The sequence below is a fragment of the Sciurus carolinensis genome, chromosome 5, assembly GCF_902686445.1.
Source record: "Sciurus carolinensis chromosome 5, mSciCar1.2, whole genome shotgun sequence".
Classification (NCBI taxonomy): domain Eukaryota; kingdom Metazoa; phylum Chordata; class Mammalia; order Rodentia; family Sciuridae; genus Sciurus; species Sciurus carolinensis.
This window is the reverse complement of record NC_062217.1, coordinates 105,749,115-105,776,752: the sequence shown is the minus strand read 5'-3', so window position 1 is coordinate 105,776,752 and position 27,638 is coordinate 105,749,115.

Here is a 27,638-nt window from a genome sequence, read left to right as displayed (position 1 = left end):
GGGACTTGCCCATGTTTATTTTAAGGCCTGACTCAAAAACAAATTCAAAATAAAGGGCTGAATTTGTAGCGCAGTGGTAAAGGCCCCAGGCCCTCAAAATAAACAAATAAATAAGAAAACAAATTTTAAAACAAAGTATATTAACTTCCTCACCAGGCTGTGAGTCTTCAGCATACCATCTATATAGTTATGGATGTCATTTGCATAAGTATTGGATCATTTCAATATAAAGGGCCACATTCAAAAACGCCTCACATGAAGGTTTCCTCCCAGAGGATATAATTGCTTTCATTAGCTTACATTGGCATTCTTCCTTCTGTTTGTCAGTGCTATACTTGTACTTGTTTTTGTTCCCCTTCCTAACATGATATTATTTCTCCTCTTCTATCAGTATCACTTTCTGTGGCGAGCCGCCTCACCACCATGATAAGATGGCGCTGGTTTCCTGAAGTGCTTTCTAGGTAAACAAGCCCATATTTGGTTAAGCCAACTGTTGCAAGTGGGAGCACCTATGAACATAGGCCAAGTGGCAGAAGTAGATTGGCTATTGCAAGAGTATAAAAGTGTATGAATTCGGCTCAAGAAGAAGAAGAAGAAAAACCATGGTTTTATAATATTAAGGTCCTAATTAAACTGCTGAAGGAAGATTCCTGTGTCGTGCTTTCTTGCGGGCGAGGGACACGACAAGTGGTGCCGAAACCCGGGAGTCAGAACTTTCAGTGGTCAGGGGGTGCACCGGTAAGTACCACAGGTAAGTGGGGTCCACACATAGTGGGGTGCTCCTCTGTATAAAGAAAGAGAGCGGAAATCAACCTTGCATAGTCGATTAACAAAGATAAATTCAACCAACTTTATGTAGTCGGTCAGCAAATATAAATACAACTGACTTTGTGTAGTCGGTCAACAAAGATAAATTCAACCGACTTTGTGTAGTCGGTCAACAAAAATAAATTCAATCGACTTTGTGTAGTTGGTCAGCAAAGATAAATACAACCGACTTTGCATAGTCGGTCAACAAAGAAAGATATTTTGTTTTCGCTTTCATTCTGCTTGCTCTGAACGCTGCTTTCATTATGGGCAATTCTCCATCTAGTTCATTAGTACAGTCTTTAGATTTTTTGTTACGCTCCAAAGAGCTCAAGGTCAAACGCAGTACTTTAGAAACATTCCTTGTAAGAATTGATAAAGCGGCCCCATGGTTTGCTGTCTCCGGAAGCTTGACTCCTGCCAGCTGAGATAAGTTGGGAAAAGATTTGGATTTCCTTCAGGAGCAGGGACAATTGGAGAAAAAAGTGATACCGCTATGGAACTTAATAAAAGGATGTATTCTTGATGGTAAATGTCAGGAAGCTATTCATAAAGGACAGGAAGTTCTTGAACAACTACATGAGGAGAAGTCCAAGAATTCTATGAATACTTCCAGTAAACATAGTGCAGGAGAGCAGGTTTATGGAGCTATTCCAAAGAGGAGACTATACCCAAATTTAAAAGCCCTTAGAACACCAGAAGATACAGGGGAGTCAAAATCAGACGGTGATAAGGAAGTGAAAGAGCTAACGCAGCACTTACGGAAGATGAAGATAAAAGAAGGGGGAACTAAAAAGCAAAAAGATTTTAAACAAAAGGACTATGAGGAAAAACAGAAGCCAACTCTAGCCTATGATCCTCCCCCATATGTGGGAGGGGTTCCAGGCACGGGTAAAACTTTTAACTCTGCAGCTTGGAGGGCTGCCCATGTAAAGTTGAGGTTTGCCTGTCCTGTATTCCATGACAATAATGGGGGAAAATATCAAAAACCCATAGAATTTAAAACAATAAAGAATATAGCAGAATCTGTCCGCACTTATGGTGTGAATGCTGCTTTTACTATTGCCCAAATAGAGGGGCTCAATAAATTCTGCATGACCCCCTCGGAGTGGGCCAGTTTAGTGAAAGCTTGTGTTTCCCCGGATAAATATTTAGACTGGAGAACCTTCGTGTTAGAGGGGGCCAATGAACAGGCTGCACACAACCAAGCTATGGGCAAACCTGCCTGGGATGTGGATATGCTTCTAGGGCAGGATAAATTTGCCAATCAGCAAACAGGCTTTCCATTAAAGGTTTGTGAACAAATTAATAAGATCTGCATTGCTGCCTGGAAAGCACTTCCTAATAAAGGAGAGGTACAAAGTAACTTAACAAAAATTGTCCAAGGCCCCACAGAAGGTTTTTCAGATTTCGTGGCTAGAATGGTAAATGCAGCAGGGAAAATCTTCGGGAATGCTGATGCAGCTATGCCTTTAATTAAACAATTAGTATATGAACAATGTACAAGAGAATGCAAAAATGCTATTAACCTAATTTCTCAACCAAAAAAAAAAAGGGTTAAAAAAGTCCTGGGTGATCCTCCCTCCCCCCTGCCTGGCCTTGCTGAAGCCTGCATTGGAATGTAAACTGCAACAGTCTCAGCGGAAAAGGGGGGTAACCTGAAGATAAGAAAAAGAAAACAAAAGGGTGTCTGTTTTAAACTTCTGGACTGCTACACAGAATTAACTCATTTTCCAGAATTCTTGTTTTGTTTTGTTTTTCTTTAATGCTGTATTTTTGAGCTCATAATTTTAATCTTACATACCTAGGTTAATGATTTTTTTTTTCTCTTTTTGATCAGTTCTATTTTTTATTCAACTAAAGTTTTTGAACATCTGTTACATTGCAATGGAAATTCACCTATAAAGTTACAAGGCCTTTGATTTTGTGTTATTTGTATGTCGTGCTGTCTGGTGTCATGTCTTGTCTGCATCAAAACTGAGCGCTCCTAAAATTAAAATTTAAAAATGGATCCAAATACTTTTATTCACGTGATTTAAAAAAGGTTCAATTTAATTCAGTAAACTAATAAAAGTAACATGTCTTTAAAAATAACTTGCAAGTCTCTAGGTGGTCAAACTAATGAAATGTTGATGTTAAACAATGTCTAATATCAATTGTTTCTAGGACTTTTCTTCAACAGGAAAGAAACAACAAATACTGTTCAGGACACCTGCCTGCTTTCTTGGTTTTTACAGAATAAGTAAATTAGAGTTAACATATATGGAATTACTTAAATGTGTTTGTAGAGACATCTGATTAATTTACAAAATTAAAATGCTCATTGTTAAATAACATCAAGTACTCTTAACTCCTTAAATTCCATGGAGTATCATACTTAAACATTATTGGTGTTTTCATAGGTTGGTAAATAAAAAGGGTTTAAACTTGCTTTGTGTCATCACTAAACTAAAAACAAGGTTACTAAAAGTTATGTCTTAACAAGTACAATTCTATATACAAAGGGTTCTAAAGGTTTCAACTGTGTTTCAGTTAGAGTACTATAAACAACAAAGTATTTTATCTTGTTAAAATAGTGTAATTTATCTAAATTCAGAAATTTCATAAAAGTTGTTTCAAAATGTGAACAAAAGGGGGTCAACACATAAATAAAAAAAATAAAAGGTTCTAAAAATACAACTATATTTAGTAAAAAACAAAATCTTTCTGGATAAGAAAGTGTTATATAATAAAATACATAAGGGTCTAAATAAATGCTAAAAAAATCTGTGTGTAACTAAGTTGGTTGTGTGTATGTAAAACAGCTAAAGCTATTAAAAGTTTTTCCTAAGGTAAAATACTAATGTATTAATATAAACCAAAACTTAATCTATATGGTAAAATGACAAGGATTTCTTAAAAACACTAATTTACTCTTAACTTTGTGTCTATTAAGTTTTTTTTTCTTTAGACCAATTAATCTTAAAAATTGGGGTTTATACAATTATGGTTAAACAACTGTTAGAGTATCGTACTGTGTTACAGAGTCTACATTTTTCTTAAAAAACAAACTAAATTTGATAAAATAAAAGTGTCAAGGTAATTATAAAATGGTCACTAGTTGTATATTAAATGTGTTCATATTTTTCAGGTATACAAGTTTTTAAAGCAGGGAATTTATCAAGCTGTGCTATTTTCCAGATTAAACTTGTCTGTAATGGTAATCTTAAACTTATAAAAAATAAATTTTAATTGGGAATTTATTTCTATCATTTAATGTTCTATTATAGGACCTGCTATCAATGGGGTACGTATAAAATTTGTTACTTTTTACATTAAAATAAAGAACTTTAAATATAAATGTATTTATAAAAGTTAGAGCCTGACTTGTTTAAAGGTTAATTTTGTAAAATATAAAGGTATTTTGCCACTTTATCACAAAAGGAAAGTTAAAAACTCTCTCAGCCTTTCTTTAATTCATATTTTAGATACAATGTTAAATTGTGTTAATTATAAAGTTTATATAGACTCAGGAAACAGTATATATAGACTACTTAATAATATTTAAAGAAGAAACAAAGATCAACATCAGAATTAAAACACTTAAAATTTGTAAGAAGCCACACCTTACCTGAGATAGGGCTCTGCCTCCCACCTTACTACATGTTGAAGTAACTCCAAAGTAAGTCAGACTTCAGCTTATTTAAAGTTATAATCAAAAATTTGGGTTTTTTTTGTTGTAAAATTACTATGATCTCAAATAGGAAATATAATGTGGTTCTCAGTCAAAATTCAAAATAGCTATTATACAAGCAGAATATATTTTTACTCTTACTTATTTCATTTTGTAAAACTGTTACCTATTAATGTTTTGCAGAAGTAGCTGCTTCAAGAACACGCAACCTAGGTAACTTGTGATAATAAGCCATCACCTAACAAATAGTAGTAACAGATACCAAAACAAATAGTAGTAACTTCCAGAACTAATGCAGACTCCAGTTAAATAAAAGGGTAAATAACTGTAAAGTTATGGACATTAAAGTTAAAGCCCAGTACTCTTACTTTATAACTAGTGAGACTGGCTTGCTGAATAATTAAGATCAAACTTAGACATTGGAGTACAGAAGGCAAAATACACCAGTATTTGGATCTTTTGCCCTCAGTCAGCCTGAACCCAGGGAATAAGAGGACTTCTCTAAGAAGCACTTAAGGTATTGGAAACTGTAGGTGCCATCAATCCTAACAACAAGGTTTCATCTTTATTTACTCAGTTACAAAATTAGATTTTGGGCCGTTCTGCACCCTTTTATCCTGTACAAATTGTCTTAAATTGTTCTCATTGTGTTCCATTTCATCATCTCCCTTCTCTTGGTGTTAACCCCCAAGGCTTGCAACCTCTTACGGTTTGGCAAATGGATGTAACTCATATTACAAAGTTTGGTTCCCTAAAATATGTTCATGTCTCAATAAATACTTTCTCTGGAATTATGCATGCCTCTGCTTTGGCAGGAGAAAAAGGCCATCATATCATCTCCCATTGCCTAGAGGCTTGGGCCACCTGGGGCCTTCCATGCTCCTTGAAAACAAATAATGGGCCGGCGTACACTGGTCAACAATTCACCTCTTTCTGCTCCACTATGGGAGTGCAACTAACTCATGGCTTACCTTACAACCCCCAAGGTCAGGAAATCGTGGAGAGAGCTCATAAAACAATTAAAGAACTTTTACAAAGACAAAAAGGGGAAATAGGAGCAAGCCGTACTCCTAAAGAGCGTTTGTCTTTGGCTCTTTTTACCATTAATTTTTTAACTTTGGATGCACATGATAATTCTGCGGCTGACAGACATTGTTCGCCACCTGCCCCCCCTTTTCTATTTCTATTATCAAACAGTTCGAAAGTGATTTTAAATTGTTCTAATGATAATATTACCTGCCTGCTTTCAGAGTGTTGGAACGGTAGTGAATCTGTTGCTGTGATTGTAAAGGTACCCAAATTTTCCGTTGGTGAACCTCTTCAGAGAAAAGAGAGACTTTAGCATTACCGCAGCCATAACTGCTATTGTTGTCTCTGCTGCTACAGCCACTACCGCTGCTCTAGCCATGACCAATCAAGTTCAAACAGCACAAACCATTAATCAAGTCATACAGCAAACTGCACAGGTACTGGAATCCCAGGACCGCGTTAACAGACATATCCTATCAGGGATCTTGGCGGCGAATCAAAGGATAGATTTACTACAAGTACAGTTGGATGAACTTTTCAACATTGCACAAGTTGGATGCATTGGAAATCATAAACACATGTGTATAACTCCAGTAAGATATGAAGAAGCAAAAAATCAAAGCCACTTGATTTCCGCCTTTCTTGCAGGCAATTGGTCCCTAGAAGCTGAGAAGATGATAACTCAACAATTATTGCAGATTGCGATTTTAAATGACACTCGTGTTGAGCCTGTTACTTTGAGTCAGTTCTCTAGCTGGCTCACCTCTGCCTTTAGTTATTTTAAAGAATGGGTTAATGTGGGGATCTTTGAATGTATTTGTTTTGCAGGTATTTGCCTTTGCTTTTGGTTTATTTGCAAGCTAAGAGTGCTTCAAGCACGTGAAAAGGCGATGTTAATTCAGGCTGTGTTGGCCATTGAACAAGGGGTATCACCTTCTGTGTGGTTGGCTAATCTGGCACGGGAATAAGTGACATTTTTAGTATATCTCTGTTAGAGTTAAAATTATCATTTACGCTAGGTGTCTGCAGGGTACTGCTATAATTACTATATACTTTTCTTTGAGGACTGTGTATTTGCATCCTGGGGATTTCTTGTACTAATTAAGGCTTCTATTGTCTTGTAACTTCCACTTTTGATCTTGAGCTATAACAATGATGTTGGAGGAGAGAACTGTTACTGTATGCCTTGTGTTCATTATGGTGCCCCTGTATTGTGCAGCATTGGCAAGTAGGGTGATGTGTTTTCCTACCTCAGGCCTTTGCTTTTGCGTAAGCTGGATAAGCTCCCCCTAGTATGGTTTTCCATACCGCTACGTCTTCATAGACACAGGATGCAAGGCAAAGCACTGCACTTGAGAGTTTTATTTTTGAACCTCAAGGAAGGCATGCCCTATTGCATGTGGGTTTGATGTCCACGTCCCATCCTACGAAAAAAGGCATCAGCTTAGGTGATATCAGGCCCGGAGAAGGCGCCACTCTGGGACTAACGTTCACTATTTGCCACTTTTGCACAGTAGGATAGGGCCTCTACCTTCACCTGTGTTCATAAAATAAAGAAGGGGGAGCTGTGGCGAGCCGCCTCACCACCATGATAAGATGGCGCTGGTTTCCTGAAGTGCTTTCTAGGTAAACAAGCCCATATTTGGTTAAGCCAACTGTTGCAAGTGGGAGCACCTATGAACATAGGCCAAGTGGCAGGAGTAGATTGGCTATTGCAAGAGTATAAAAGTGTATGAATTCGGCTCAAGAAGAAGAAGAAGAAAAACCATGGTTTTATAATATTAAGGTCCTAATTAAACTGCTGAAAAAAGATTCCTGTGTCGTGCTTTCTTGCGGGCGAGAAACACAACAACTTTCTTTCCAAAAACAAAAAATCCCTAAATGTCCTCTTTTCCTAAAGTCACATTTATCTCCCAACTCATTGGCTTCTACTGAAGATACTGTCTTTAGGTTTTGTTTTTTTTTTTTTTTTTTTCTTCTTCTTCTTCTTCCTTTAGTTTTTTTTTTTTTTTTTTCTAAATTCCTATGCCTAAAATACATTTTAATACAAATACTTTTACTACAAATCTATCAAAAAAGGTGTCAGGAAAGAAGTTAAACCTCTTTGAAACTCTTTCTTCGTCATATTGTCCCCTCAAAAATGGTCTGATTTGCTGAGTGTTCTTCAATTTACTTCCATTCTAGGATGACTTGATTCTTTGACTTTTGCTAGACCTTTCCTCCCATGGAGTTCAAAGAATTTCACTGATAGAACTATAGTGATTTGTGGAAGAAACTAAAGCCTGAAGAAATTATGGGGTTTTCTACATTGATATCCATAGTCCAATCTGGAACTAGGAAGATAACATCAAATATTCATAGTCTCTCTGAAAAATAGCAATCTTTCCCCTTGCCAGGTATTAAAATGGCCAATGTGCCACCTAGTAGTAATAATTCTTTAACCTTGGCTAATGCCTTCTATGGATTCATTACATTGGCTGTTAGCTGTAGAAGGACAAGTACATCCAAAAATATAACAAGGTTAACTGTGCAATAATTCAGTAAAGTGTGTTCTAATAAATATTATTGAGACCACAGAAAAAACCTACAGATGTCATACCCATGAATATATCATAGATGTTTAGGCAGATAAAAATAACTACAGCCAACAAGCTACCCATGTGTGAAATATTTGTCCCAGATAGCTACTGCCCTTAAATTAAGCCCCCAAACTGCCCACTCAATATCCCAGAACATTGTTTGCACAGTCACCCCTATTCCTTCATTCAGGTCATATAAAATCACATAATATGCCAGAACAGTCTCCCATTTAAAGTATCCAAAAGCAATTTAGAGTTACACTTTTATACATCCAAAACAAGTTTATCAGTTTTACATTGCCTTATTAAAGAGCACAGAATATACCGTGTAAATAGGAGAATTATGATACTTTAAGTATATTTCAAAACATGTTCCTTAAAAAAAAATTAAAAGTTATAAATAAATCCCTGTCCAGTACTATAATTAGTATCTCCAGATAAAGTAAGACTTGTTTCCAGAAAAAGTTTAATCATTATTTTTATTCCTTCTTGTCTCACCTTCTACAAGCATTCCTTATAAAAATTATCTCAAGGGCAATATATAGACTTGCACTAAGGGATTTTCTTTTAAAAAGTAATGAACATGACCAAAATATTTGGCAATTTATTTTTTTTAATTTCTATGCCCAAGTCCTGGTAATCTCTGTTTTATTCCGCTTATGTAAGTCTAACTGTGGTCTTGATCTATTTCAAAAGGGGATTCTCCTCAAGAAGCACGATTCAACTGAGTATTAACTTTTGTTATTGTGTTACTTTTTGTTTTGTGTTTGTTTTTAGCAGATTTTCTTTGGGAACTTCTGATTTAGAAACCAAGAACAACGTAAAACAAGTCAATCATTGAACTTAAATCAGACAGCAAGTAATGGCTACTGTGGATCAGAAACATCAAAATACAAGCAAAATCTCTCAGAATGAACTCTGAAAACTAAAATTTATAGCAATCAAGTTAATGCTTAATCAAGAGTAAAGTGACGTCAACTTGAAAAAAAACTTTTGATTGTTTTTAATTTGTCTAAGCCCTAGCCCCTTCGTGGATCTGTGGTGGTCTTAAGACAAAAGCTCACATTACCAGTGTGGGTCTCTGGTTCCAGAGGGAGGAGAACAGACTTTGTACTACTAGAATTGCGTTTGTCTGTTTTAACCTGCTGGGAGTTCCCTAAGGAAAGATGCAAGACACTTCCTTTTTTTTTCCCTAACCCAGAGCCCTCTCAAGGTAGAAAACTGGCTGAGTGTATTCTTCTCTAACACTGAAAAGAAAATAATGCACTACTACTAGCTGCCTTAAAAGGTTACAGTTGGGAAATATGATTGACTCTAAACTCTAGGAGGAAAAGCTGGAGAAAACCTCTGGGAAGCAATGACTTTGGAAAGTTCCTAAATATGAAGATGAATCTATAAATGTCTTCCGCATACCCAAGGCAGGGTGTACACTCAGAACAGACTTGAGGGGACCCAAAGTTTTGAGCTCAGGTTGATCTCCATAGGCTCATGTTTCCTTCCTCTGTTTAGACTCAGGGCAAGTAGAAAGTGAAGGCCAAGGCAAAGTTTTAGACAGCATAGCTCAACAGGAATAAGCAAACATTAAGCCAACATGCAAGTTTTCTGTTACTGTGAAAAAAATATCTGAGCTAATCAACATAAAAGAATAAAGAATTACTTGGGCTTATGGTTCACAGATTTCAGTCCATGGTCATTTGAACACAGTGCTTTGGGCTGGTGGCAGCACATCATGGCAGGAGCATGTGGCAGAAGAGCTTACTCATCTCTTTGTGTCCAGGAAAAAAAAAGAAGAAAGAAAGATAGGAGGGGCCGGAGTTTCAGGATCTTCTTCAAGGGCACACCTCCAGGGACCTACCTTTCTTCTACTATGCTCCACCTGCCAACACCCCTAATGGACTAGAGATCAAGAATTCAACTCATGGACCATTGGGGGACATTCAAGATCCAAAATTGCACTGAGCATTACTTCAGTTTGTTTTCATTTGATTCTAGGCATTTAAGGGATGCTCTGTCTAGTCAATATCCTACCACAAACTAAAGGAATAGAGAATTCAGAAGCCATACATGACAAATGATGCAGTATTTACAAAAATGTTTAGATAAGTCATTCATCAAACAGCATTAAACAGATTAAAAATGTGATCAAAATATATATTTCCTATAAGAAACTCACTTGAATAGAAAACCCAAATAGGTTGAAAGTGAAAAGATGTAAAAACATACTGCATGCAAAAAATAACCAAAAAAACTGGGCTGGCTATACAAACTTGGTTAATAGAAAATTTTTTAAAATTTATTTTTATTGTAAGCAAATGGGATACATGTTGTTTCTCTGTATATGAAGTAAAGGCATACCATTCGTGTAATCATACATTTACATAGGATAATGGTGTTTGATTCATTCTGTTATTTTTTTCCTCCCCCCCACCCCTCCCACCTCTTTTTCCCTCTATACAGTCCCTCCTTCCTCCATTCTTGCCCCCCTCCCATCCCCCATTATGTGTCATCATCCACTTATCAGCGAGATCATTCGTCTTTTGGTTTTTTGAGATTGACTTTTCTCACTTAGCACGATATTCTCTGATGGAACCCGGGGCCTGAGCTATCTCCTCAGCCCCGGTTAATAGAAATTTAATTCAGAAATTAATACCAGAGTCAAGCAGGGTGGCCTCCACCTATGTTCCCAGGTAATTGAGAGGCTGAGGCAGGAGGATTGTAAGTTCAAGATCAGCCTGGGAAAAATAGCAAGACTGTTATAAAATTAGAGCTGGTTGCACTTTGCTAGCAAGTGCTAAGCACTGGATTCAACCCCCAGTACTGAAAAACAATTTTGATAACAAAGAAAAAAGATTCTACTCATTAGTTATAGGGTCAATATATCAAGAAGATGTAATAATTATAAAGAGTTAAACAATCCCCAAAACACATGAAGCAAAAAATTAAAAGATGCAAACGGAGAAATACAAAGTTTTAAAATAATAGTTGGAGATTTTAAAACCCCACTTTCAATAAAGGATAGAACAAACATAAAAGATTAATAAAGAAATAGAGGATTTAAACACTATGAATTAACCAGACTTAGCAGACACACAGAGAACCTTCCATTTAAAAACAGTAAAATATATGTTCTTCACAAGTGCACATGAAATATTCTCCAGAAATAACCATATATTTAGCCACAAAGGAAGTCCAAATCAGTTTTAAAAGATCAAAGTCATATGGTAAATCTTTTCCAACAACACAAAAATGTGGCTGGTAGCCCAAAGGAGAAAATAAAAGCTGAAAAATTCACAAGCATATGGAAATTAAACAAGACACCCTTAAACAATCTATCAGTAAAAGAATAAACCAGGGATATTATACTCCAAAATGAATGAAAACAAATTTACAACAAACCCGAACTTATGGGATGCAATATAAGTGTTCAGAGGAAAATGTGTAACTATAAACACTTATATTAAAAAAATAAGGAGAGCTGGGTTTATGACTCAGTGGTAAAGTATTTGCTTGGCATACTTAGGGCTCTAGGTTGTGTCCCCTGCACCATAAAAGAGAAAAAAAGAAATATTTCAAACCTAACTTTATACTTTAAGAACTAGAGAAAGAAATAAGAGCAAACTAAAACTAAAGCTACCTGAGGAAGGACATAATAAAGGTTAGAGCAACTATAAATCAAATAAAATACATAAAGCCAATAGAAAAAAATCAGTGAAATCAGAAGTCAAATCTTTGAAAAGATCAAAAAGAGTGACAAGTTTTGAAAGAAAATTTTATTTGTGAAGGAATTTCATGTGACAGAATTAAAATTTAAATGTAATGTTATAAAGATGAAAGGAAGGTTGCATTGGTTCTCAAAGCCTTCTAATTCAGATGGACAAAAGCTCTCTTGGATATAAGACTTAAAGGGGTTAAATCTTGAATGTACACAAATGTTCCTCAGTTTTATTTTTCTTTTCTTTAAAAAACAACTTGTTAAAAATACTTTCTGCTAGACCCTAGCCTTTGAATGGCTTCAAAATTTAATATAGTTTTTAAAAAACGCAATGGAATAAGATTGTCCTATGTGTATATTAAAAGCATGTTTCTGTTTTACTCACAGTTGTCATTTAATGAATAAAGATCACAACACACACACACACACATAAAAGAGTAAGTGACAAACTAGACTGATTGAGAAAAATACAATCAAGTTACCAAATGAATTATAGACATGAATCTATGAAATATTACTACAGTTCTTACTTACAGGAAAAACTTGAGGATTTTATGAGGATATTATGAACAATTTTATGATAACAAACTGGATAATTTAGAAAATGTGTCTATCCAGGGAGTTTCTCAAGAAGTAGTCATTTCTTAAAAATAACAAAACTAGAGACCAGAAACAAAGTGATTTTATCTTTAATTAAAACCTCTCAACAAAGACAAGCCCAGAACCAGATGGTTTCAGTGGTGAATTCCATCAAACACTGAAAAAAGAAAATTAATCTTTCTCATACTCCTTCAAAAAATAGATGTTGTTTTAGTCAGCTTTTTTGCTGCTGCTGTGACTAAAGGACCAAACTAAAATAACTTTACGGAAGAAAAGTTTATTTGAAGACTCCTGGTTTCAGATGTCTTAGTCCATAGAAGCTTATCTCCATTCCTTGGTGCTTGAGGTGAGGCAGAACATCATGGCAGAAGAGTGTGGCTGAGGGACGAGGTGTGGTGTGGTGTGGTGACGTGGTGTAGTGATCAGGAAGCAGAGACTCCACTGCCAAATACAAATATATGCCCCAAACCATGTTCCAATTCCAACCTCCTCCAGTCACACCCTACCACTTCAGTTATCACTCAGTTAATCCCTATCAGGGGATTAGATCACTGATTGGGTTAAAACTCTCACAACCCAATTATTTCTCCTCTGAACCTTCTTACATTGTCTCACGTGTGAGCTTTGGGAGACACCTCACATCCAAACCATAACAAAGATGAAGGAATCACTGTGAACCCATTCTATGAAACTATCCTTTTCTTGATAGGAAACCCATAGAAATATACCAGAAGAAAAAAATCTACTTTCTAATATACAGAAGCATACAGATCTCAACCAATCCAACAGCATTTTAAAGATTCTACACCATGACTTAATGCAATTTATGCCAAGGATACAAGAGTGGTTCAATATATGAAAGTATTCAGTTTAATATGCCATATTAATAGAAAGAAGGGGGAAATAGCAAATAATTATTTCAACTGATGCAGAAAAAGCATTTGAGAAAACCCAGTACCCTTTCACAATAAAAAAAAAGTAACTAACTGAATAGAATGGAACTTTCTCAACCTGATAAAGTACATTTGTGAAAAAAAACTCCACATACATTATTACCCACTGGCTAAAGACTGGATGTTTAATCCTTAAGAGCAGGAACAAGGCAAGGGTGACTGCTTTCCCCATTTTTCTTTTCTCTTTCTTTTTTTTTTTTTTTTTTTTTTTTTGGTTGTTAACATTGTGCTGGAAGCTGTAGTTGAAGAATTAAGCAAGAAAACTAAATTAAATAAATTCAAATAGTAAAGTAAAAAGGGAAAAAAAATCTCTACTCATAGATAACATACTATATGTAGAAAATCCTGAAGAAGAGAAAAGAGATATCTACACTTATAAAGAGATCAGCAACATTTCAGCATATGTGATTAACACACAATATTAGTTGTATGTCCCTATATTAATAATGAACAATATAAAATTGATATTACAAGCATAATTCCATTTTGTAATGACATCAAAAATATAAATTATTTGGGAATATATTTAACCAAGGAAACATAAGTTTGTATGGTGAAAACTACAAAGCATTGCTGAATGAAATTGAAGGAGGTCCAAACAAATGGAAACCTCAACCTGTGTTCCTCTATTGTAGAGCATGATATTATTTAGATGACAGTACTGCCCAGAGCTATATACAGATTCAATGTAATTCCTGTCAAAAATCCCCAACAATTGATTTGTAGAAATGGAAAAGTCGATCTTAAAAATCATTATGGAATTGCAAAAGGCCCCAAATAGCAGAAGCAATCTGGAAAATGAACAAAGTTGGAGCACTCACATTTCCTGAGTTCAAAACTAATTATGAGTATATCTGTGTGTTAGTAGTGGCATAAAGTACTAGTTTCTCAAAAAGTCAAACACAGAGTTACCATATGACCCAGCAATCCCATTCCTCAGTGCATACTATCCAAAGGAATCAAAAACAAGTCTTCAAATACTTGTACACTAAATGTTCATAATATCACTATTCACAATAGCCAAAAGGGGAAAAGCAACCCAAATTCGTGAAAGGGTGAGCAGGTAAAGAAAATGGGGTATGTAATAAAAGGAACAAAGTACTCTATGCTAACTGAAAGAAGTCAAAGATTAAATATTTTATGGTTTATATGAAATACACAAAGATGGTAAAACCAGAGAGACAGGGAACAGGGGAAGATGATATAGGGAATGATTGCTTAACAGGGATGGGATTTCCACTGGGGAATGCTGGAAATATCTTGGAAAGAGACAGAGGTGGTGGTTTCTCAACATGTTGAATGTACTAAGTGCCACTGAATTACACAGTGTAAAATGTTTAATTTTATGTATGACTTTTAGCAATAACAAAAAATGTATATGACATGACATGAAGTAATCTAAAATGCATCTTGCAAGAGGACTAACTCATATAATCAGCAAACAATATAAGAAAAACATATTTTGAAAAACTTTACATATTTGTATAGTTTGGAAAAGAGAAAGAATAATCAGAATTTCAGTTCATACTGAGTATTTATGAAAAAAGCAAATATTGATTTTCTACTAGTTATGCTGTAGTTAAAAATAAATAATATCTCTGTGGCTTAAAATGACAATATTTTTTGCCCACGTATACACCAGCTGATAGTTCACTTAAAGTTGACTCTATATCATTTTTATTCCAGGACTTAGGCTGTAGAGGCAGCTTCTTTTTCCATCCCCTGGCAGAGGAAACTGAAATGGTGGCATCAATCTAGGCTTTTAAACTTCTGCTCATTCATGGCATATATCACACCCACTCATATTCTCCTGGCCAAAGCAAGTCATATAACCAATAGTGATGTCAAGGGGGTGAGAAGTTCACTCTCTTTGGGAGAGGTACTACACCACACATCAGTGAGTGAGGATGTATGATCCTATTACAAGGACACATACTAACCACACTTTAAAGTGCAAGTGTGGGAAAAACAAAGTGGAACTTTCTGACAATATATACAAGAAGTACTCTGGAGCTGGCGTTGTGGCTCAGTGATAGAGTACTTGCCTAACATGTGTGAGGCACTGGGTTCAATTCTCAGCACCACATAAAAACAAACAAACAAACAAAAATTAAGAAAAGAAAAAAGAAAAGAAGTACTCTATGTCCAAAGATGTGGACATTTTTTTTTTTTTTTTTTTTTTTTTTACATTCTGGTAAATATTCCTAAAATGTCCTCTACAAATAATTTATTTTTCCACTAGAAAAACATGTGAAGACTTTCCAACAATGACATTAGCAAACTTATTAAATGCAGTCCATTCAATTAATAGAAAAAGTATAATCCTATCATTCTTCTCATTCTTTTTTCTTTTTTTATTAGAAAAAAATTGAATATTTGATGCTTGCTGACTGTTTTTCCTAATCTGTACACAACCTGATTAGGTAATGCAGGAAGAATAAAATTTAGTAAAATCAGAGATACAAAACAAACTTATAATTCTTTGTTATCTGTTCAAAACCAGATTTGAGGTTCAACTAATGTGACTAAGGCCATAAGCTAAGTAAAACAAAAGGATTCTCCATGGAGATATTATGCTTGACACAGCAAATACTACAATTTATTCTGTATATACTTTTGTGGGGGGGCACTGGGGATTGAACTCAACCCAGCCCTATTTTGTATTTTATTTAGAGACAGGTTCTCATCAAGTTACTTAGAACCTCACTAAGTTGCTGAGACTGGCTTTGAACTCACGATCCTCCTGCCTCATATTCTATATCTTTAAAATATTTCTAAATATCGTCCCAGAAAAGATCTGTCTACTAGAAATGGAAAGAATTTATCCTGGGGGAAACACTAGGTGCTACAGACTTTTAAATACTAAATCATGGGCAGTATAATGACTGAACCCTGAAAAAGGTTAAAAAAAAAAACAAAAAACAGCAACAAAAATAACTCATGGTCTTGGGCTAATGCAATACACATTTTTTTATCTAAAAGTCATTCCTCTGCATTTTCTCCAACATTCTTTCATGCTCTTTCCTCTGCTACACTTCCTGAACTTATATATTTCCTTTTATATAATGCCTGAATCACAGTAGGAATCAGGAAAAAGAATGCTCATGCTTCAGAGGAGTTAGCAAATCATCTTGTTCTCTTACTTCAAGTTCTCTCTTCAACACCAGTCTGAGAAACTTCTCTGTTTCTTTTGCACTGAATTTTACCACAATGCTGGTCCCAATTTGTCCAAATGCAGTGTTAAACATATTTATCTCTTCTGTCTCCTATGAGGTACTAGAAGGAAAAAATAAAATAATACTCTATTTCTTATCTTCCATGTTCATCTTATTATACTCACAGGCAATTTTTCTGTGCACACTTTTGAGTAACAAATAAACTTGCTGGAAGATTTCAGGGAGAGGAAGTTAGTTCTCATTTTGTTATAAGGTCGAGATGTATTCTCCAAGAGTACGGTTCAATTTCCCTTTATTTAGAATCAAGGTAGTATTAAAACTAATATCTATTTATTTGATATTAATAACAACTTCATGGGAATTCTCATGTAAAATACAGAATTGCTCTCCCTGGTGCTATTGCTGATATGACTGACAGTGTTAAAAAAGAGCAAATGAGGTTTATTCTTAAAGAAATGAAGAAACCCCATAGAAGGAGCAACCTATCAAAATCCTAATGCTGTCTAAAAAAGCATGTTAACCTAGGAGTTTTCCCACCTCTTACCATGATGGAGATTGTTAGATACTTGACACTTTGGGACAACCATGTTACCCAGAACAAACAGTACAATTACATTTTGTAATCTTATCAGAAAGTCTGTAAAAGGCAAATTAATTTTAATAAAAGATTTGAATCCTTTCACACTAAAAATATCTGGGTAAGTGAATTTTTCATTTAAATATTATGTTATAAGCAAAATTCAAGTCACATCTTCTGTTGTAGCCTAGAAAGCTATCTGCTTAATAGCTCTCAATAGTCCCCAAAGGTAAAGATGTCCTGCTTAAAACATTGATGATTATCTACTTCAAAAATGTGGATTGAATTAATTTTAATTTGAATGTATGCTTTTATCAATTCCAGGAAAAAAGTAAGTTTTTTCCTGAGGGGGAAAAATAGTGCATAGTTTTTGTTTGTTTGTTTGTTTGTTTGTTTTGGCAGTACTGGGAATTGAACCCAGGGCCAGGCACATGCTGGGCAAGTCATCTACCACTGAGTTATATTCCTCAACTTTTTATTTTTTATTTTGAGACAGTGTCTCAATAAGTTGCCAAACCTGGCCTCGAAGTTGTGATATTACTGCTTCAGCTCCTAAATCACTTGGATTACAGAAATGCACCATTGTGCTTGGCTACACATACCTTTGACCCTTATTCAATCAGTCTTGCTTCAGTTTTAGAATACTAACAGGAATGTTTTCTGTATAGGACACACATCCTGTCATTTTTGCTATTTCAATACTTTGGCCTCTCTTCATCCTCTTCATTGACACTATCTCTTGAGTTAGAGCCCCACTCAAGTCTGCCTCAGTCACAGCATGTAGTGCCATGTGCTAGGGAGAGTCTTGGTGGTGATCACTGTGCATTGCAGGCATCTTCTTCTGCCTCTGCCTCCCTGCCTTTTCTTCCTCCTTCCTATACAAATGAACCAATGTCTTTCTAAGCAATGATTCATTTGTTATTTGTTTATGCTTTTGTGACTAATGTGACACACAGTATAAAAATAAATGAATAAATAAGTAAATGAGATGCAAGAACTAAAAGAGTCTCTAAATGAATGACTCTTCAATTGAAATCGTGATCTAAGCAGACCTCAAAATCACAGGAAAAATAAAATACCCCAAACTGTAAAACACCTTGCCTCTCTTGGCATTAAAATTTTCAAACCAATCCCACCTGAGCATTTGATCAGTAGTACTACTGAAAGGTGTTATCATGTAAGAACATGTACTTCTTTCACTATGGGGTACTCATGAATCCCTAGAAGGTACTGTTGAGAAATCAAGACTTAGTGGGCTTCTGAGGATTACAAATTTATAATGTTTGTAATATTCATTAAGTTACATGACTGAGGTCATTTCCAGAGATGACCTGCCTGGAGATTCATACTGATATCTGCACTCCAGTTCTTGTCTTTCCAGAGGCTCTGTGACTTCACTGTGTGTGTGTGCTTCTGTATGTGTGTGTGTATGTGTATGTGTGAGAGAGAGATAGAAAGACAATGATTTCACTACTAAAATTTCAGTATTATGGCTATATTAGAGAAATCAATGAAAAAAAATATTCTTGTGGTTGTTACACTGATGTCTACCAGAGAAAATAGGTAGTATGTGGCTCATGGTTCAAGTCAAAAAATTCATTAATTCATTAACTGAATTTTGAAAGACATGACAATGACCACCAGATCAACAAAAGACACATAAGGAGGTAGAATATATTCCCAGGTCTTGGTGGGCAGTGTCAATACTTACTATAAGAGAAGCCCCTCTGAGCATGAGGACCTGCTCTTGCTCACTCTTTTAACCCAAATGTCCAGAAAATTCTTAACACGGAACACTCAAAATAAATCTAATGAATAAATCAATGAATGGACAAATAAGAATATGATTTTATTGAGTAACTAAAATGTGAACTGCCTAATAAAAAAGAAGTGGAGAGGTTATGTTTCTATAGGAGACATTAAATTTTTCCTAGGAAAAACAAACAGCCTGAGACAGAGCCCCCAGAGAACCACCTTGAAGTACATGTTATCAGCAGTATTTCAAGGAATTGGAGTCATGAACATGTATACCTGAATTTCCTCCGCTTCTCTCAAAATTATTTTTATCTGGAAGTGAAAAAGAAAAGAGAATTTTCAGAAGCCTCACCCATTTGCTTTCCCAGATCTGAGCAAGAGCAGATCTGGAGGTGTTGAGTGGATCCCTCCCTACCATTCAACCACCCAGATTAAGTAGAAGGGAATGTCTATTTGGACAGACCAGAGTCCTTTCTCTCACTGTCTTCAAATAACAGTGTGATGGGATGGGCTACAGCACATTTGAAACACAAGGTTTCTCTGACTGTCTTAGATTTGTTTTTAAACATATATGGGATCAAGTTTGAAGCCTTCCATAAACTACTTTAACCTGACCAATCAGTATTTATATAAATAAAACAGAGAAGACTGCTAATACTAATCACGTCAGAATGTTAAAAGGTTACATAAATGCTCAATGGAATTTCCTTAATACAATATTCCTAGCATGAAATAGTGCCCATTATTAATAGCTAATTTTTATTTAAATAATCTCAAATTTCTTTTGAAAGGTTGAAAATAAATTGATAAGGAAAAGAAAAAGTATCTTTGTTAGTTTTCTATCTCTGCATAATAAATTACTTTTCTGTGGTATCACTAGTCCTAATGGCCACTTTTTTATGAAGACATCAGTCACTTTATATTAGAGACTTACCCAATTCAACTGTGACCTCAGATTAACAATTTACATTTGCAAAAAACCTACAGACAAATAAAGTCACATTCCCCATTAATCAGAATAAGTGACATTTTGCCATGTAATTTCTTCTTCCTCTTCAAAGAGGAGGCTGTAGCCAATGCTATTATATTGCAAAAAATAGAAACATGATGACTACTAAAATAATAATCACTCCTGTTTATTGACTACTAGCTATATGTCAGAAACTGAGATGAGCACTTTTTATGAATTGCTTCACTATTCTCACAATAGCCCTATGATCTATGCTTTATTATATTCTCACTTTACAGAGGCTTAATGAGGCTAAATGACTTACCCAAAGTCACACTGCTAACAAGTAGAAGAGTTAAGATTCAAAGAGAATTTTTTTTTATTATTATTATTACATTTTTTAAATTTTACAGACTGCATTTTGATTCATTGTACACAAATGGGGTACATCATTTCATTTCTATAGTTGTGCACAATGTAGATTCATATCATTTGTGTAATCATACATGTACATAGAGTACTGATATCTGTCTCATTCCACATACCCCTGCTCTCTCTCATCTCCCTCTATGTAATCTAAAATTCCTCCATTCTTTTGACACCAAACACCACACTGTTTGTACTCAGTATGCTGAGGGAATGAGGGAAGATCCTTGAATGGATGTCATGGCTTATGAATACAGATACCATCTCTGTGTCTACAGTATGCTATTATGTAGGACATATTCAATAGGTATGGAATGAACACATTATTTTCTTTAAAAATCTATGCTTTTCAATTAGTACATACATTGCATGATTATGTTTTTACAATGTCAACTTCCTTATTTTTTTCCACAGGTAGTACAAAATATATTGAGGGGGAAAATAAGACTATAACTCAAATATTCAGTTCATTCAATTTCTATTTTGTATGGAAAGGTTGGAGGAATGCTCTTAGTCTGGAAATAGTTAATTGAACCAATTGAGTTAATTAATTAATTGAGGTCACTCCCAATGACCCATCTCTTCTAGCCACAGCCTACTTGCCTACCTTTACCCTCCAATCTATCAGCATATCAATGCTCTGATTATTTTAGGTTCTCATACCCAGTCATTTCACCTCAAAACTGCCTTGCATTGCCTCACACATAAGCCTTTGGGGATACCTCATATCTAAATTATAATAAGCCCCTACATTTTTGTGGCAGTTCATGAACCAAAACCAAAAGAAATGCCTATAAATTATATTGCTATCCAAATCACCAATAATACGTGAAATGTCCTTCACTATCCTGAAAATGTTTGCTTCTCTTTTATCCATTCCTCAGGATACAATTTGGTCAGTAGTGAAACCATGAACACAGAAAATACAAAATTATTACAGAAAACCAATGCAACTTAGATTTTAGCTGCAAGCTGTTTCAATGCTCTTTTTACCTCATATGAGGGAACTGGGAAAAAAGGAAATGATTTGATGTAGATTTTTCAGAGTTAAAATATTCCACAGGATCCAAGATGGTGGACTAGAGGGAGGCTGCATTCCATGTCGCTCCGTAACTCAGGTTTCAAGCAGCGGATATCTGTTTCTCAGTGAGGCAGATTTTGCTGCTTATTGATCCCCTAGTGTTTACCCCATTTGTCTGCTGTGATGACCTGCAGTCTGCCAGCATATCGATGCCTTTTTTGAGTGCAGATTGGTCACTGTCAGGCATCTATCATCCGCCATTTGCCTGCCTCTCACCTGTCCTTCACCTGCCTTACACCTATCCATCACCCAACGCTCGAGGTTCACCTCCCCATCGTCCGACAACAGTCAGGAAACTGATTGCCGACCACCAGTGGAGCACCAGCTGCCTGCTATCGCCTGGAAGTTCACTGTTACAGTACCTGCAGGTTTGATTACACGTGGCTGCTGCCATTTTGAGACAACAGCCAGGACCCGTAGGACCCCTGGCCCAACTGACTGAGCCCCATCTCCAGGATACCTCAGTCCAACCGATCACTCCCTGCCTCTGGGGCCCTCACATCGACTGACTGCTCCCTGCTGCCAGGAACCCCAGACCAACTGACTGCACCCTATCATCGAGACCCCAGACTGACTGATTGCAACCGGCCTCCAGGATCCCACAACCACACCAAACACACCCGACCTCCAGGACCCCTGACGGACCAGCTGCATCCTGTCTCTAGGACCTCCAGCTGACCACATCCACCACTGAGCTGCAGCTCCCCATTTGTCAACACATTTCGAAGCCAGAGCGGCCATGTTGGATAATCCTGGAAGCCATAACTCCAATCTTTGGGTGGGGCAAATCCCATCCTGTGACGCCTGCTGGAGGCTTGAAGCTCATTGTCAGGTACCTCTCATGCATCAGGCTACTGAACACAGGGAGGTTTCATTAGTATATGACTGTTATACAGTAGATATTCTTTTTTCTCCTTTTTAAAAAAATTAAGTTTTTATTTCTTTACTTTTCTTGCTCTCTTTTCCTTTTGTTTACCTATTCCCTCAGAGTCTCTTTCTCCCTTTTTTGCATGCTAACATCTGATTTCTTTTGATTACACTCTCACCCTTTCTATTTTCTAGAACTTCTGTATATTCTTTTCTTATCCCATTAACAGCCACATTCTACATCTTTCTGCATCCTCTTTGTCCTCCATTAGAAACTGCAGACCTTATTGCAAACCTGTTTGTTTTACTGAAGATAATATTTGAACTCATTTTGGTTATTATGACAATTTTGTTATTGTCGCCATAGGGGCTAGTTGGTCTAGGATTGCAGATTGCATGGTGTCTGATTTGGGCACCGCTAATATTGATCTCCCCTTAAAGAAAGGGTTTTGGAAACCTATAGGGCCACTATAAGCCTATAGGGGGAAATCTGAAATACCCTAGATCTGCACTGCTAGAGGGGAAGATACATGAACAACATGAAAAAACAAGGGAAGAAAATGGTCCCAACAAATCTAGATTGTATATTAATAGAATCCAATGACAGTATGGTAGAAGAAATATGAGAAAAGGACTTCAGATTATACATGATTAAGATGATTTGTGAAGCAAAGGATGAGATAAGAGAGCAAATGCAGGCAATGAATGATAATACCAATAAGCTGAAAGAGCAACTGCAGGAAGCAAAAGATCATTTCAACAAAGAGATAGAGATTCTCAAAAAAAAAAAACCAAATGGAAATCCTTGAAATGAAGGAGACAATAAACCAAATAAAAAACTCAATGGAAAGCATCACCAAAAGACTAGACCACTTGGAAGACAGAACCTCAGACAATGAAGACAAAATATTTAATCTTGAAAATAAAGTTGCCCAAACAGAGAAGATGGTAAGAAATCATGAACAGAATCTCCAAGAACTATGGGACATCATGAAAAGACCAAATTTAAGAATTATTGGGATTGAGGAAGGCACAGAGATACAAACCAAAGGAATGAACAACCTATTCAATGAAATAATATCAGAAAATTTCCCAAACCTGAAAAATGAAATGGAAAATCAAATACAAGAGGCTTACAGAACACCAAATGCACAGAATCACAACAGATCCACACCAAGGCACATTATAATGAAAATGCCTAACATTCAAAATAAAGATAGGATTCTGAAGGCCGTGAGAGAAAAACATCAGATTACATATAGGGGGAGACCAATATGGATAGCAGCCGACTTCTCAACCCAGACTCTAAAAGCTAGAAGGCCCTGGAACAACATATTTCAAGATCTGAACAAACATGGTTGCCAACCAAGAATCCTATACCCAGCAAAACTAACCTTCAGATCTGAAGATGAGATAAAATCCTTCCATGATAAACAAAAGTTAAAAGAATTTACAAATAGAAAACCTGCACTACAGAATGTTCTCAACAAAATATTCCATGAGAAGGAAATGAAAAACAACAATGTAGGTCAGCAAAGGAAGGAACTACCTTAGAGAAAAACCACTCAAAGGAGAAACCAAGCCAACTTAAAAACCAAAAATAAGTCAAATGACTTGGAATACAAATCAAATCTCAATAATAACCCTGAACGTTAATGGCTTAAACTCATCAATCAAAAGACATAGACTGGCAGAATGGATTAAAAAGAAAGACCCAACAATATGCTGCCTGCAAGAGACTCATCTCATGGAAAAAGACATCCACAGACTAAAGGTGAAAGGATGGGAAAAAACCTACCATGCACATGGACTCAGTAAAAAAGTGGGGGTTTCCATCCTTATATCAGATAAAGTGGACTTCAAGCCAAAGTTAGTCAGAAGGGATAAAGAAGGATATTTCATACTGCTTAAGGGAACCATAAATCATGAAGACATAACAACAGTAAATATTTATGCCTCAAACAATGGTGCATCCCTGTACATCAAACAAATCCTTCTCAATTTCAGGAATCACATAGACCACAACACAATAATTCTGGGTGACTTTAACGCACCGCTGTCGCCACTAGATAGATCTTCCAAACAAAATCCAACCAAAGAAACCATAGAACTCAATAACACAATCAATAACCTAGGCTTAATGGACATATAGAATATTCCATCCATCAACGAGCGGATTCACATTCTTCTCAACAGCACATGGAACCTTCTCGAAAATAGACCATATGTTATGCCACAAAGCAGCCCTTAGGAAATGCAAAAAAATAGAGATACTGCCTTGTGTTCTATCAGATCATAATGAACTGAGAGTAGAAATCAATGACAAAATAAAAAACAGAAATTACTCCAACACCGGGAGACTAAATAATATGCTATTGAATGAAACATGGATAACAAAAATAATCAGGGAGGAGATAAAAAAATTCTTAGAGGTTAATGAGAACAACGATACAACATATCAAAATCTCTGGGACACTATGAAAGCGGTACTAAGAGGAAAATCCATTGCATGGAGCGCATTCCAGAAAAGAATGAAAAATCCACAACTAAATGACCTAATATTACAGCTCAAACCCCTAGAAAAAGAAGAACAGAATAACAGCAAAAGTAGTAGAAGACAGGAAATAATTAAAAGCAGAGCTGAAATCAAAGAAATTGAAACAAAAGAAACAATTCAAAAAATTGACAAAACAAAAAGTTGGTTCTTTGAGACAGTAAACAAAATAGACAAACCCTTAGCCACACTAACAAAGAGAAGGAGAGAGAGACTCAAATTACTAAAATTCGTGATGATAAAGGAAATATCACGACAGACACCATTGAGATACAGAACATAATGAGAAGCTACTTTGAAAATCTGCATTCCAACAATATAGAAACTACCAAAGACATTGACAAATTTCTAGAGACATATGCTCCTCCCAAACTGAACCAGGAGGACATACACAATTTAAACAGATCAATATCAAGCAATGAAATAGAAGAAGCCATTAAAAATCTACCATCCAAGAAAAGCCCAGGACCAGACGGATTCTCAGCCAAGTTCTATAAGACCTTCACAGAACTCATTCCAATACTTCTCAAAGTATTCCAGGAAATAGAAAAGGAGTGTACCCTACCAAACTCATTCTATTAAGCTAATATCACCCTCATACCCAAACAAGGAAAAGACACATCAAGGAAAGAAAATTTTAGACCAATATCCTTGATGAATATAGATGCAAAGATCCTTAACAAATTATTGGCAAATGATATCCAAAAACATATTAAGAAAATTGTGCACCACGATCAAGTGGGGTTCATCCATGGAACAGAAGGATGGTTCAACATTCAGAAATCAATAAACGTAATCCATCGTGTCAATAGACATAAGGATAAGGATCATATGGTTATTTCAATTGACACAGAAAAAGCGTTCGACAAAGTACAACACCCCTTTATGCTCAAAACACTAGAAAAAATAGGGATAGTAGGAACATACCTGAATATTGTAAAGGCTATTTATGCTAAGCCCATGGCCAACATCATTCTTAATGGAGAAAAACTAAAACCATTCCCTTTAAAAAACGGGAACAAGACAGGGATGTCCTCTTTCACCACTTCTATTCAACGTTGTCCTCGAAACTCTAGCCAGAGCAATTAGGCAGACTAAAGAAATTAAAGGGATACAAATAGGAAAAAAGGAACTTAAGCTGTCACTATTTGCGGATGACATGATTCTATATTTAAAGGATCCAGAAACCTCCTCCAGAAAACTTCTAGACCTCATCAATGAATTCAGCAAAATAGCAGGCTATAAAATCAACATGCATAAATCTAAACCATTTTTATATGGAAGCGACGAAACAGCTAAAAGGGAAATGAGGAAAACAACCCCATTTGCAATAGCCTCAAAAAAAATAAAATACTTGGGAATCAATCTAACCAAAGAGGTAAAAGATCTCTACAAATCATTGAAGAAAGAAATTGAGGAAGACCTTAGAAGATGGAAAGATCTCCCATTTTCTTGGATAGGCAGAATTAATATTGTCAAAATGGCCATACTACCAAAAGTGCTATACAGATTCAATGCAATTCCAATTAAAATCCCAATGACGTACCTTACAGAAATAGAGCAAGCAGTCATGAAATTCATCTGGAAGAATAGGAAAACCAGAATAGCTAAAGCAATCCTTAGCAGGAAGAATGAAACAGGGGGTATCGCAATACCAGAACTTCAACTATACTACAAAGCAATAGTAACAAAAACAACATGGTATTGACACCAAAATAGACAGGTAGATCAATGGTACAGAATAGAGGACACAGACACAAACCCAAATAAATAAAATTTTCTCAAACTAGACAAAGGTGCCAAAAATATGCAATGGAGAAAAGATAGCCTCTTCAACAAATGGTGATGGGAAAACTGGAAATCCATATGCAACTGAATGAAACTAAACCCTTATCTCTCACCCTGCACAAAACTCAACTCACAATGGATCAAGGACCTTGAAATCAGACCAGAGACCCTGCATCTTATAGAAGAAAAAGTAGGTCCAAATCTTCAACTTGTTGGCTTAGGATCAGACTTCCTTAAAAGGACTCCCATAGCATAAGAAATAAAAGCAAGAATCAATAACTGGGATAGATTCAAACTAAAAAGCTTTCTCTCAGCAAAGGAAACTATCAGCAATGTGAAGAGAGAGCCTACAGAGTGGGAGAATATCTTTGCCACTCATACTTCAGATAGAGCACTAATTTCCAGAATATATAAAGAACTCAAAGAACTCTACACCAAGAATTCAAATAACCCAATCAACAAATGGGCTAAGGATATAAACAGATATTTCACAGAAGAAGATCTACAAGCAATCAACAAACATATGAAAAAATGTTCACCATCTTTAGTAATAAGAGAAATCAAAACTACCCTAAGATTCCATCTCACCCCAATTAGAATGGCGATTATCAAGAATACAAGCAACAATAGGTGCTAGAGAGGATATGGGGAAAAAGGTACACTCATACGTTGCTGGTGGGGCTGCAAATTAGTGCAGCCACTCTGGAAAGCAGTGTGGAGATTCCTTAGACAACTTGGAATGGACCTACCATTTGACCCAGCTATCCTGGCCCATACCCAAAGGATTTAAAATCAGCATACTACAGAGATACAGTCACATCAATGTTCATAGCTGCTCAATTCTCAATAGCCAGACTGTGGAACCAACCTAGATGCCCTTCGTTGATGAATGGATAAAGAAACTGTGGTATATATATACAATGGAATATTACTCAGCTATGAAGAATAATAAAATTATGGCATTTGCAGGCAAATGGATGAAATTGTAGAATATCATGTTAAGTGAGATAAGCCAATCTCAAAAATCCAAAAGAGGAATCATCTCACTGATAAGCGGATGATAACACATAATGGGGGGTAGGAAGGGGGCAAAGAAATAAAAACTAAAAAAT